Raw genomic sequence first — 15,017 nt, 5'->3', positions numbered from 1 at the left:
ACCCTATTACATTGCACAACACTTGGGATATGGCAGATGATCGATGTGTGCTATGTCAATTAAATACAGTGGTTTTGATTTAAATAGTATAATTATCTCCTGCATCTTTCTCCACATTTTCCCTGTTTCTATCCCTAGTCAAAGGCAGGTTCTCTCTTTCAGCACATCTTTCCAGCAAGGAAATAAATCCTTTTTCAGAATGATTTTCTATAGTTATCCTCTTGAGATTAGTTCAGCTTCCATTGCCAGCATTTGATGCCCCAAATAGAAATCCTTTTAGCTTCCCATTTCAGAATTTGTACTGAAATAGTAACAAGTTTAATCTGATCACACAGAAATAGTATCTTTTCATTGGGCTCACAGCCACTGTGAGCTTTCTTAAATTCACTCTCAAGACTTTGCTAAATGATTTTCCTGCAAGACAATCATAAAACAGCTTGTCTCCCAATTTTTCTCCACTTTTTTTTCTTTCCTAAAACTGTTAGTATTTATTTTTCCACAGTCAACTATCACTTACATTTCTTTCCCTGAGACGGACTCCTTGGCCTAAGGATCTGTCACACGAATGTTATCTTCTCTTGGCCCACTTTAAAATACTATGGAGTCACCTTTTTGTCTGTGTCCAAGTAGAATCCAGTGTAATCAAGAAATTGTAAAGAGAAGTGCTTATTTATATTCCTGTTAGTTAATTATGGGTCATTTGGAAATAATTATACCTGTTATATGAGAAAAAATTCTAAACATATTTCTCTATGCAAAATCTTATATGAATTTATGTTGGTAGAACATCGGTTTTTAATGTATTAGTTTGGACAGCTATAACAAAATACGACAAATTGGGTGGCTTATAAAACAGACATTTCTCAGAGTGCTGGAGGATGGGAAGTCCAAGATCAAGATACCAGCAGATTTGGTTACAGATGAGAGCCCTCTTTCTGGATACAGATGGCTGCCTTCTCACTGTATTTTCACATGACATGGAGGGAGGGAGAGCAAGCCCTCTGGTGTCTCTTCTTATAAGAGCACTAACCTCATCATGAAGGCCCTGCCCTTTTGACCTATCTAAACCTAATTATCTCCCAAAGGTCCCATCCCCAAATACTACTACACTGGAGGTTAGAGCTTCAATATATGAATCTTGAGAGGACACAACTTCATCCATAGATTAACATAACCTTATAAAAAACAATAAATTATAGTTCAAACTCAGCCAACTCATTCTTCCTTTATAGTGAATATCTTTATAATTTTCATTAAAATTTTGATCAGAATTTCTGAAATGGTAAAATTTTTTAAATGACTGCTAATATGACTAATGACATTTGAGGGATTCATTTTATTGCAACGAATTACTTTTATTAATTTTATAATTCATTGGGCTTTTGGGATATCACTATTGAAAAAATTATAAGAGCAGTTGAAATTAAAAGAGTGACAAAATAAAATAAAGACACAGAACAACTGGAATTCCTGTATATTGCCAGTGATATACTGAAACTGGTACTCATTTATATTCATTTGTAAGAGTGAACTGGGAAATATAAAAAATAAAAGTCTATCAACAGTAGAATGGATAAAAAAAATTGTGTAGTCATACAATGGAATACTGCATAGCAAGAAAGAGAATGAACTGATATCCAGTAAGTGAATCTCACAGACATAATGAGCAAAAACAGCTAGACAAAGGAGTATCAATTTCACTTATATGAATTTCAAAAACTGATAAAATAATCACTGCTGATAAACATCAGAATAGTAATCATCTTTGAGTGGGAGGAGGCATGAGGGTGTCTTCTGGGGCTAGAAGTTCTATATCTTGATCTAGGTGTCGGATACAGCAATATGTTGTATATGAAAATTCTTCAGGTATATACTTAAGATATATGTACTTTATGGTACACATATCATACCTCAATAAATATTAAAAATAATTTTAAAAGATGATTTAAAAATATGATTAACAACCAGACCCACACTCCCACACTGTGGACCATGGTGAACCCTATGTTCCTCGAAAGTAACTCACTGCTTTGTCCACTGACTTCTCCAAAAGATGCCCTTATGAAATTCCATAAATACGGAAGCCAAATCATGACCTCAAGACTCTCTGGGAGCCTTCATCTAACTATGGCAATAATGCACTTTGCTTACAAAATTAGGTTTCCACTTTGCCACTCAGCTTCAAAAATAAGTAAGTCATGTATAGCAATCTATACATAAAGTCTGTGTCCATATTTAATATAGATCATCCAAAGTAGGATGTTTTAGAGGAAAAAGGAATACTGTTAATAATTACTCAGGGACAACGTTCTTAAACCAAGATTGTCTCAGATGAACTGGATGTATAGTCATATTTTGGACAGGTGGTTAAACTATAAAGAAAAGCAAGGAAAACATTAACACAAATTTCAGGATGGTGGTTTAACTTGGACAAAAGTGAGGTTGCCATGAGGAAGAAACACAGGGATCTTCAAAGTTTCTCTCCCAATCAACAGACATACATACATATATATACATATATTCATATGCATTCATCTGCTGCTTCTTAAACTACATATATGCATTTATATACTCCTCTGCACACAAAAAAATTCATAAACAGGGGTGCCAGGGTGGCTTAGTTGGTTAAGCGACTGCCTTCGGCTCAGGTCATGATCCTGGAGTCCCGGGATTGAGTCCCGTATCAGGCTCCCTGCTCAGCAGGGAGTCTGCTTCTCCCTCTGACCCTCATGATCTATCTCATTCTCTCTCTCAAATAAATAAAATCTTTAAAAATAATTCATAATAAATCTTTTAGGTTATGTTTAAAAGCAATCACAAAACCCATAATTAAGGTAACAGGCATAGGTTTAGTGTTGGCTTATGCTTGCCATTATGGTAAAGAGTTCAAGTCACTGATTGGTCTTTGGTTATATCCATATTTTTTTATAGGAAATAGGATTTATTGGTGGACGTGAATAAGGAAGGGGCAGTGCCAAGGTTCTCATGAGTGCAGTGCCTACAATTTTTCCAGGAGGCCATGATTAAGGATGTATTTGATCCCACAGTCATCTGGGATGAGCCACTTTTCGACCACCATGTCTTCAAATTCATCTACATTAAACTTAATAAAGCCCCACTTCTCAGTGATGTGATTTTCTGGAGGCTAGGGAACTTAAACTTGGCCCTATACAGGGCCTCAACCACATATTTCTTGTTCTGTGGCTTGGTATGGATGGACATAATGACTTAGTCAATACGGACCCTGGCCACTGTGCCCTAGGGCTTTCTGAAGGCATCCCACAAACCTGTCTATAGCCCATTGATTCCAGCACAAGACAACATCTTGTTGATATGGATGATGTGGAAGGGGTGGAGCCGTACTTGGATGTGAAAGCCATATTTGCCACAGCTTTTCACCATGTACTTTTTGGAACAGACAGAGGAAGCCTCCAGGGCTTCAAAAGGGAGTTGTTCATATTCATCTGACACCGTGTGGCAAATAGTGTGGGAAGTCATCTACTTTTGCCTTCTTCCATCCCAGGTCAAAGATGTGGATCTTGGCATCAGGCACTTCTCTGCAGAAGGGAGACTTTGGATATGGCTTGTTCTTATAATATCAATAACACGGGCAGGGCAGTGACCCATAGCAACACCATAATCTTCTGTGGGGTCCTGAAGGGAGAGAAGAGGTTGTATCCTCATTTTTTTGTAATGTCTTTGTTTGGGAATGAATTCTTTTACACAAAACCACCAGTTATTTGGGCTATAATTTTATTTTTTTTTAAAACCCCAAGTTTTAAATATTAAGGCAGAAGTTGTTCTTTGGGTATAAATATGAAGAAGCTTCAGTTTACATACTACAGATATATTATAGCACAAGCAAATACTCAGCATACATTGAAAAGTAGGATGCTGATTTTTCTCTTCCTCTTCCATCCCTTTTCCTTGAAGATAGTGGCATGGTCAGGGACCAAATATGTGACAGGATCAAGGAGGTAGCAATGTAGTTGGGATATTGATTACATATAAGTAGTTGAGCACATAAATACATATATTGATCATAATAGGATTCAGGTTCTCAATGAAATACAAGGCAATGTTAGTGCTAAGGTGGGAAGAGCTCCTATTTTGGAGAATAGGAAAGCAAGCATACTGGGAGGTACAAATGTCACATGGTTTCAGTGGCCATTTGAGGTTTGTATTGGTTTCTTGTTGCTACTGTAACAAATTAGCAATTACTTGGTGGCTTAAGACAACACAAACTTATTATCTTAAATGCTAGAGGTCAGAACCCTGAAGTGGGTTTCACTGGGCTAAAATCAAGGTGTCAGCAAGGCCACACTCCTTCTGGAGGCTCTAGGAGAAAATATTTCCTCTAATTTTCCAGCTTCTAGAGGCTGCCTGCATTCTTTGATCATGATCCCCTCCCCCTCCCCTTCAAAGCCAGCAGTGTAGCATCAGATCTCTCTGTCTCTGACCTCTGTTTCCATTGCCACACCTCTTACTCTGCCTCTGCCTTGGTCATCACATCAACTTCTGTGAATCTGGTTTGACACATGGGCATCTTTGGTGGGGAGGATTACTCTTTCTATCACATGCTATGACTGAAATGAGAATAGTAAAAAAAAAAAAAAGTTGTACTTTTCTATGGCTTCTGCGGGGGGAAAGGCATGCAGGAAGCAGAGGACTTGGTTTTACCAGGACTGTAACTCTGCCAACCCTGGAGGGAGAAAGGGAAAGAAAGTAATTCTCATGATGGATCTTAGAATCTACAGTTGGATAGGAAAGGAAGAGAAGACCAGGTGGAGGCAGAAGGGAGGACTGTTAATGAAATAAGGCCAATGGGCTAAAGATTTCATAGGATCAAAGAACTGCTGAATGGGAGGCCTACAACAGACTAGTGGATGCAAGGAGTCAAGATTTCATCAGTGTTCATTCATGATGTGGATGAAGCCACATCATGAATGTGGTGTGAAGGTGTGACCATGGGAAAGGACAGCTGAGGTGGGACAAAAGAACATTTACTGGATGCAAGGGCATCATTTCCAATTACTCTAGGAGAGCTGTAAAAAGGGAACTCATTGAATCGAGGAGGTGAGGGTGATGTCTGTCAACAAATGCAGCCTATGGGACCAGGGTGAAAAAAAATTTTTTTTTTTCCTAACAGGCTTACTTTTCCAATCCTATAGATTTGGCTTATTAGCAAAGCCAAAAGCAAATTGGGTATTATTAGTAATTAAAATCATTCTATACTAAACCTTTTCATGGACTATTAGAAATCTGGGTTAGTGTAACGAGCTAAATTGTGTCACCCAAAATTTATGTGCTAACCTCTACTACCTCTAAATGTGACTATATTTGGAGATTGGGCCTTTAAAGAGATGATTAAGTTAAAGTGAGGCAGATAGACTGGGCTCTAATTCCATCTAACTGGTGTCCTTATAAGAGGAGGAAATTTGGACACCCAAAAAGAGAAAGAACAGGAATGCACTTGCACAGAGAAAAGACTATGTGAGGACACAGTGAGTAGGCAAGCATCCATCTGCAAGTTGAGGAGAGAGGCCTCAGGAAACTGAACATGAAACCTCAATCATGGACTGCACGGGTTCCACAGCTGTAAGAAACTTCTTGTTGCTAAGCCATTTAGTCTGTGGTACTTTGTTATGGCAGCCCCAGCAAACTAATATACCTAGTTTGTTTTAGAGAGTATGATTTAGAAATTGTTCCTAATTTTAACACTACTTTAGAAAGTTCTTTCTATCTGGAAAGTTCTTTTTTAGGATCTCAAGATTCATTCTATCTTCCTTCATCATGGATTCTCTGAATCTTAATGAAGAGGGCACTGAGAAGTATTCATGTGAGTGGAGGAGAGGTAAGTGGTGACCCATTCCCCATTGGCCACCAGACTTTGCTTCAATATGCATGGATGCAGGCTTGGTACATGGAGACTATTGTTGTGAAATGCTCATCAGCAAGAACACACACCAAGTGTTTTCTACAGTCTATGTCTGGAAAAGTTTGAGTGCAAGCTGGCAGTAATTTAAGAACAACCTAGGAGTCCAAGTTCTTTTCTGCCTTCCTCTACCACATGTCTTCCTTGTGGCAACTGATTTTCCATTGGCAGGGAGACAAAGGTTTTGTCATATTTGAGTTAAGGTGTTCCTGCTAAAACATCCAGGAAAACAGAAAGAGAAGAGGAGGTTGTACAGGCCTAAGCAGCCAAAAGTGAAACATGTAAATTAAATGTTCTATAAAAGATGGCTTGACAAGATGACCCACATTATACTACAAAGATATTAAAGAGGCAATTTTATCTATTTGGAAATATTACAATGGGAATATGTCGTGTCACTGTGTAGTTCAACTTTTGCTTCTTAGCTACCATGACATTAATTTGTAGATAACCCTTCTGCTTGCTCTGATCTTGAAATATTTATAGAAACTACCAAGCTTTTGGCCACCAAGCAACTTGTGAATTTCCCGTAGGAAAAAAAAAAAAAAGAGTGGAAATTGGTCAGTAAACACAAGTTGAATGAGAGTTTTAGTATTATTTCCCTTGTCACCAATCTGACTCATCATTGGTAGCAGAAATCTTTTGTAAGGATCTGCACCTGGTGCACTCAGTTGAAGCAGGCCACCTGCATGGTTCTCTGTGACAACCTTAAGTACAACATCTGCAGCGCCCATCAGATCGCACACTCCATCTTTATGGTGTCCCATGAGGCCTTCCCACTGTTCCATCAGCTAATGCACCAGGTGCAGGGTAAATGCTCTCATCCAAAACATGTCTGGATGCTCCATTTGATGCCCAAGAGGCTGTGTATAAATAGTAGTCCTGCCACAAATGCCTCCCATTACCGAAAATACATGGCAAGAGAAGTGCGTGTGTTTGAATGCTTACAGCACAAAGAGGTGTGTACATTTTTTAAAAAGATTTAATTATTTATGACAGAGTGAGCAAGCAGGGGGAGGGGCAGAGGGAGAGAGAGAATCCCGAAGCAGACTCTGCTAAACATGGAGCCCTGTTCCAGGGCTCAATCCCAGGATCCTGAGATCATGACCTGAGCTAAAATCAAGAGTCAGCCTCTTAACTGACTGTGCCACCCAGGCACCCCGTGTGCATGTATTTTTAAACAAATAACAGAGATAAAGGCATAATTATTGCTCTTGCCTCCTTCACATTAGTCTCCTATACTACGAGAAAACAACCAATCTTAAGATGTTACATAAAATCATAGAACCCAAGCCCTTCATTTTACAAATGAGGCCCAAAGACTGTTCAATGTCTCATGGAAGGTCACGATGATTTTTCAGTATTTGATCAAACACACCCACTAGAAGTTTACAGGCTCTATGTCCCACATAAAATAATAGTAAAATATGTCCCACAAATTCTGATTCAGTGAGCCTGTGTAAATCCACATTTTAAGTGTAAAATCTACATTTTAACAAGCACCCTTGGTAATTCTATGCAGGTGAGACATACTGAGATGCTTAAGGCCAAGTTTGTAATTATTTATTCAGAAAGCAGTAAAGAGATATTAATAATAAATATTTTATTTATAAAAGTATGAAACCATAGAGATAAAATAGTAAAATAGGTAGCACTTGGAACACTGGACTAACTACATTAAAGCAAATACCTTTTAAACAGACAAAGTTGGAGTTGAAAAATGTTTCCCCTTCTGCCTCCAAAGTCCCAGATTTAACCAGTGTCAGTTAATCAGTATAGGAAAGGACAAGTCAGGGAGAGGCTACTGGTGTGGGACAATGGAAGGACACCCCCAGGAGTCGGGAGATGTGGCTATCAACATCAGCTGTCCTACTAGGTAAATCAGGGTTTGAGTTATTCTTTTGTTGATCATCCAGACCAGGATTTGGCAAACATTTTCTATAAAAGGTCAGACAGTAAGTATTTTAGGCTTTGCAGACCATGATCTCTGTCACAGCTATTCAACACTACTGTAGTAGTGAGAAAGCAGCCACAGACAATAAGTAAATAAATGACACAGCTATGTTTCAATAAAACTATTTACAAAAACAGGAGCAGTGAAATTGAGCCCCTAGGCTGTGGTTTGTTAACCTGAGGTCTAGACTTAACAACAGGATAGATAAAATGTTAACATACATCAAATTTAAAGGCATATCATAACATAATGTAGCCATTACACTGTAAAGAACACCACACACACACACATACACACACACACACAGAGGAAATATACTTCTGGTATTTTACAACTATCACCCAAGTCAGCAAAAGTCTCTCATCTCTTTGATGAACCAATGAAGTTCTAATATACATCAAAGCTATTTCACTTTCATCTTATTTGTCAACATAAATAAAAATATCAACAGACACTTATGCTGGAATCACACTTCTTAAAAATAGAGATATCTATTTTGAATCAATGTGTCTCTGGTTTTTTGGTCAGATATAAAAATAATGTTTAAAACTGGTTGACACATAATCACTTATATTTTTCTTCTTCTTCATTTTCTTCTTTTTTTAAACATTAGAACTCATAACACCTCTAGTACTTATTTTGCTAATTTGCTGTACAAATTAGGATGCTTTGAGCAAGAAATAATGGAAAACTTCATTCAACCTGTCTTCAAATGTAGAAAGTCTCTTGGCTTGCATGACTAGAAGTCTAGAAGATGAGGTTTCAGAGTTGACATTATCTGTGGCTCTGGCTCCCTGTTCTCCCTCCACCGTATGTGGCTTCCTACTGAGGCTAGATATGAAATGACTACAGTACTTTTGGGCCACGCAACAACCAGAAGAAGACAGAAAAGTCCCAGATTAGGGAGGATGCATTTTTCCCATAATCTACATCAAACCTCTCCTTGATGCTTATTGGCACAGACTGAGTCATATGACAATTTCTAAACCAATCCCTGGGGAAGGGAGGTAGGCTTAACCACAGACCCTCCCTGGAGAATGGGTGGGATCAGCTTCCCCTGAGACATGTGGACTGAGTCAGGCATGGTTGGACCTGAGCAAAGAGGGGAGGGAGGAGATAAATAATGAAAAGATCTCTGAAGATAACCACTACCACTTATTTTCCATTTAGTGTTTCCTTCAGCTTTATTTTCTCTGCAGCTTGCATATCAACTGAGAAGTCATTTGAAACCTTTAGTGAAGAGTTGCTCAAAAAATTTACAACTTGAATAATGGAAAATAGTTTCAGATGTTTAACTGTTAAGGTATTAATCACAGCAAGCAAAAAACTTGAAACAAATTAAATTTTTAACCATGTTGAAGAAATTATGGCATTGAAACATAAATACAATTGACAAGTCATAAAATATTGAATAGAGTAAAAAGCATGTTGTAAAATAGTATTTTAGTGTCAAACAATAAAACAAAGACTACCAGAGATTTAAAAGAAAAAAAAAAAAGCCAAGTTGTGTCTGTAATCTTACACATGAGGGATCCTAAGGTAATAAAGAAATCACTGAGCAGGGTGCTGATGGGGGAAAGTGAGGTGTTTTAAGTGTTAAAAAAAAAAATAGGTGTTCACAGCAGATAAACTAATTAAGTATAGAAAATTAGTCCTCTAAAAAAAAGAAAATTAGCCCTCTGGATATGATGGAACAACTTCACTGTCTATAAACAGGTGGCAACAAGCACCACAGCTCACTGATCAGTGTCTTCAATTAGTTCCAGTAAGGGTCAAAATTCATAGCCTTTAATCAACTTCAAACAGAACCAGTTGTGATGAAATGCAGAATTCAATTTTGATACCTCCTAGATGAATGTCAAGTTTTCTTTTTACATCAGTATCAACCTGCATCCATCAGCATCCAGCCAGGTGCACAAGACCCACACTAGCATGTAAAATAGTGGAGATTTAAATCAGAGAACTGGATATGCAGGATATGAAAGAGTTGAGAAATCAGAGGAAGACAAGGTGACAGATTAGCAGGAGCGGGAAGCCACTACCCAGACCCTAGGCTAGAAAGACAAAGAGAAAGGAGGTGACAGTACACCCCAAGGGCCAAGGTCAGCTGATAGAAACTAGGACATTAACAGCCCTGTTACACAGAAATTGAAAGAGCTGTTGGTGAAGGCAGAGAGAAGGGAATAAAACACCCTGGCTTCTCCCTTTTTCCTGCCTCCAAACACATGAAGGCTTCTCATTTGCTAAACCTCAATGAAAGCCAGATGATGTGGTAACAGGGGAAAACAGGAAGTGCTGTCTGCAGTGGTTATCCCATCCTTTATATAAAGAAAGAAGAAGGAATGTATCTGATTGCAAATAGTCAAGACCTGGTACAGAGAACCTGTCAATAAATGTGTGTACAAATAGACCTTTACAAAGATGCTTCTAGAAGGCCATTTACATGGAAGAATGTTAGTCATTCTTTTTCTGGATTATAATAGTTTCATTTTTTCAATTTAATTGTATTTTCTGATTTTCTCTCAATACGTATTACTAAAGTTATTTTTTTAAAGATTATGAGTTATTTTTAAGAATTATGTATTAAAAATGGAAGTAATTATTGCGAACATTTAGCCAAGAAATCATTGCTGCTTTAATAAAATCTTAAACATTGTTATTCATGTCCATGTTGTCTGGAGGACATGTACGTGTAATCCATCATAAGAAATAAAGTCAGAGTCTTCAGAGTAGAATATTTGTAAGTACAAACAAGTCTTTTTCATATTATTAGCTGCCTCTCATGATAAAACATAAACATAGTATTGTATTAACAACCGACTTCTTACTCTTAGCCAGGCTCCCATCTCCTCCAGGGGTAAGGAGTGGAAGTAACGAAGTGGTTAAAGGGAAGAAAATCTCATTCTGCCACATTTGTAATGTTTCAAATATTTTCCCTATCTGTGAGATAGTTGCAGGATTATCACAGGTTGGCAGTAAACAAGTGACAGAAAGATGCTGGTGGACCAAGAGATACCTCACTGCACAGACAAATAGAGATGGGGAGTTACACAGCAGCGTGTCCAAACTTCCAAATGCCCATGAATAACCCCATGATACTGGAGGCAGGAGGGAAGACAGGATGGAATCCAGGGAGTTCTCTGAGGGAGCTCTCACCACCCTCACAGAGTTTCCATAATTGCATGGTCCTGCCTACCACCTGCAGATGCTGGCCAACTGTTTGCCTGCCCAGAAGATATAAATAACTGCTAAAAACCCAACACATTCCCAAATGTCTCTCGAGAGGCTAAGAAACTAGATGAACTTAAAGTAAATTTTCCTGGCATACCACCCCCTGGTACAATGTACATCAATCTTTGGTGCCATTAAAATTATGAGGAGTGTTTTTAATACCAATACCAGGGCCTCATGCCTAGAAATTGTGAGTGAATGAGTCTCATGTGGACCTGGAGCATCCATCATTCTACATACTTGTTAATTACAGCCAGGGTTGAAGATCACAATCCAGAGAGAGCCAGGCCCAGATCTACGAGGAGTTATTTCTGAAAGTGCTTCTTAATATATATAGATATATATGGAAGGCTTCTGGGGAAGATGGCAGAGTAGGAGGATCCTAAGCTCACCTCATGCCACAGATACAACTAGATAACACCCACATCAGTGTAAAGAACCCAGAAAACAACCCAAAGACTGGCAGAACAGACTCCCCACAGCTAAATGTAGAAAAGGGGCCACATTGAAGAGGGTAGGAAGAGCAGAGATGTAGTTGGGAGATAAATGGACCTGTGGGACTGTCTGTAGGAAGGAGGGATGCCACAAGCATGGAGAGGGGAGACGAATCCCCATAACATTTGGCTTTGAAAACCAGAGGAGGTAAATTTCACAAGTTCTTATAATCAGTGGACTTTAATACCTGGAACTTTAAAAACCAGCAGGCTCAGCTCTGGGAGAGCAGGGAGGGTGAGAGGAAACTGAGTCTCTGCCCTTAAAGAGACAGGAGAACCAACAACCCCATGGAGATACAGCCTAGGAGCAGCACTTTGAAAAATGCCTGGGGTATACAGGAGGGAAATGTGTTCATTAATCTCAGAGTGTGTGCTAGAGGGGCAGGGATCTTTGGGAGTCTTCTCCAGGAAGAAAGGAACTGGCGGGTGCCATTTCTCTCCACCCCCCATCAGCCTAGACACATAGACACTGTGGGAATGAGCCAAACAACACCATTGACCTAACTCGTTAACCCCATTCACCCTGCCCTGTCTGGCATGCCTTGGTCCCCGTGTCTCCTGTAGACCTGCCCCTCCAATAGGCCATTGGCTAGAGCTGATCCAAAGTGGTGCTGTAAGTCTGGCAGGGTGCAAGCAGCCCTGAAAGAGGCCAGCACCACTCCAAAGTAACTCCTACCCTGGGGAGAGGGGAAGATAACCATACATACACCAGTCTGACTAAGGCCCCACCAGGGTGCTGCAGGCAGAGATCTGGTCTGATTGCAGACTGCACCCACCAACAAAAGCTTCTCCGGAGCACAACACAGGAAAAGCACCCTGTAGTTTAGTGCTACTAAATCTCAGGCAAATGCCTGGGCTATCTCAACTCAAACCCAAGACTAGCCCACTGACAACACGGGGACCAAATGCTGCCCACAACAGGCAAAGAAAGCCATTGCAGACAACAGGACTGAAGGCAAAAGCAGCTCAGCCACAATAGTAGGGTACATGCAACACACACCAGAGATATCCCTGAAGCACCAGATTCTAGTGAACAGGGGACACTATGCTGCAGAAGACATAGCTGAGTTTCCTAACATATAAAAACAGACAGAGTTAGACAAAATGAGGAGACAGAGGAATATGTCCCAAATAAAAGAACAAGATAAAAATCACAGCAAAAGATCTAAATAAATGGAGATAAGTAATATGCCTGGTAAATAATTTAAAGTAAAGGTCATAAAGATACTTACCGGACTTGAGAAAAGAGTGGAGGACCTCAGTGAGACCCTTAACAAAGAGAGAGAAAACATAAAAGAACCAATCAGAGATGAAGAACTCAATAACTGAAATAAAAAATACACTAGATGGGCTGGAGGAGGAAGAAAGATGGCAGAGTAGGAGGACCCTAAGCTCACCTCATCCCATAGATACAAGATAACACTCATATTGGCATAAATAACCCAGAAAAGACTGGCAGAACAAACTCCACAACTAAAGGTAGAGAAGAGGCCACACTGAAGAAAGTAAGAAGGGTGAAGATGTGGTTTGGGAGCAAAAAAGACCATGGCCATTCAGAGTGGGAAGGGAGCCAATTGTGCAGAGAAGGGTGAAAAACAGACTATCACACTGGGGAGACTGCATGGGGAAGATGAATCCCCATAACATCTGGCTTTGAAAGCAAGAGAGGCCAAATCTCATGAGTTCTTACAACCAATGGGACTTAAATTTTAAAAATCTGGTGGCCTCTGCTCTGGGAGAGCAGAGATGGCATTAAGAAGTGGAGTCCTCACCCTTAAAGAGACAGCATGAAAAAAATCCAGCAGAGATACAGCATGGAAGCAACAGTATGAAAAATGTCTAGGGCAGATGGGAGGGAGAGTTACTTACTCATCTAAGAGCATGGCCCAGAGAGGCAGGGATCACGGGGAGACCCCTCCAGGAACAAAGGAGTTGATGGGTCCCATTTTCCTTCCCTGACACCTTCAGGAACCAACGCAATGCCAATATACACTACCTAACTTGCTTACACCAAGGTCTGGCCCAGCGCTTCAGTGGATCCACCCTTCCCAGTCATGCCTGCCTCAGTTCTGGTGCTACAAGCCCCCTCCCCTAGAACCCACCAACATCTCATCTCCTGACCCATGTGCTTTATAGGACCTCCACTCTGGCAACAACAATCATTTCCCAAGCAGACCAGTGCACATCTTGTTAAAATGCACTCCACCTGGCTGGGGACCAAACACTGCCCACAACAGGTAAAGAGAACCACTGCAGACAACTGAACTGAAGAAAAAAGTGGCAAGGACTCAACAACAGGGCACAGGCGACACACATAGGAGACAATCCCTGAAGCACCAGGTCCTGGGGAACAGGGGACACTGCACTGCAGGACACTATAGCCATTACCTTCAAGAGCAGGCAAGATAGCTGACTTTCCTACCACAGAGAAATAGAGAAATAAACAAAATGAAGAGACAGAGGAATACCCCAAATGAAAGAACAGAACGAAACTGCAGCAAGAGACCTAAGTGAAACAGACATAAGTAATATTCCAAATAGAGAATTTAAAGTAATGATCATAAGATACTCACTGGACTTGAGAAAAGAGTGGAGGACATCAGTGAGACCATTACAAAGATATAAAAAAGAACCAATCAGAAGACTAATGAAATTAAACAAAATTAATGAAATTAAAAATACACTTGATGGAATAAATGGCAGACTAGAGGAAGTGGAGGAATGAATTAATGACCTGGAAGACAGAATATGGAAAGTAATCAAGCTGAGCAAATGAGAGATAAAGGAATTACGCAAAATGAGAATAGACTTAGAGAACTCAGAGACTCCATCAAGCATAATAACATTGGCATTATAGGGACCCCAGAAGAAGAAGAGAGGGAAAGGGGGACAAAAAATTTATTTGAATAAATAATACCTGAAAACTTCCTTAATCTGGGGAAGGAAACGTATATCCAGATCCAGGAGGCACAGAGCTCCCCCAACAAAATCAACTTAAGGAAGACCATGCCAAGACACACAATAATTAAAATAGCAAAAAGTAGTGATAAAACAAATTTGTTTTAAGGAAGCAGGAGAAGACAGTTACATGCAAGGAAAACTCTGTAAGGTTATCAGTGGATTTTTCAGCAGAAGTTTTGCAGGCCAGAAGAAAGTGGCGTGATATATACAAAATGCTATATGGGAAAAATCTGCAGCCAATAATATTCTATCCAACAAGGATATCATTCAGAATAGAAGAAGAGATACAGAGTTTCTCAGACAAAAACTAAAGGACTTCATGACCACTAAACCAGCCCTACAAGAAATATTAAAAGGGATTCTTTAAGTGGAAAGGAAAGACCATAAGTAAGAGTATAAAGAGTTGGAAGTAGTCAAAGTAAGTATATCTATAAAAATCAAT

At 39.6% G+C, this 15,017-nt stretch overlaps 1 pseudogene; it reads right to left on the bottom strand.

The window, feature by feature from the left end:
- Positions 1–2,983: 2,983 nt before the first annotated feature.
- LOC110592057 lies at positions 2,984–6,702 on the bottom strand (annotated as a pseudogene).
- Between the last annotated feature and the right edge of the window lie 8,315 nt (positions 6,703–15,017).

Source organism: Neomonachus schauinslandi, chromosome 3 (assembly GCF_002201575.2).
Source record: "Neomonachus schauinslandi chromosome 3, ASM220157v2, whole genome shotgun sequence".
NCBI classification, from domain to species: Eukaryota; Metazoa; Chordata; class Mammalia; order Carnivora; family Phocidae; genus Neomonachus; species Neomonachus schauinslandi.
The sequence above is the reverse complement of the archived record's forward strand: the minus strand, read 5'-3'. Positions and strand labels throughout refer to the sequence as shown.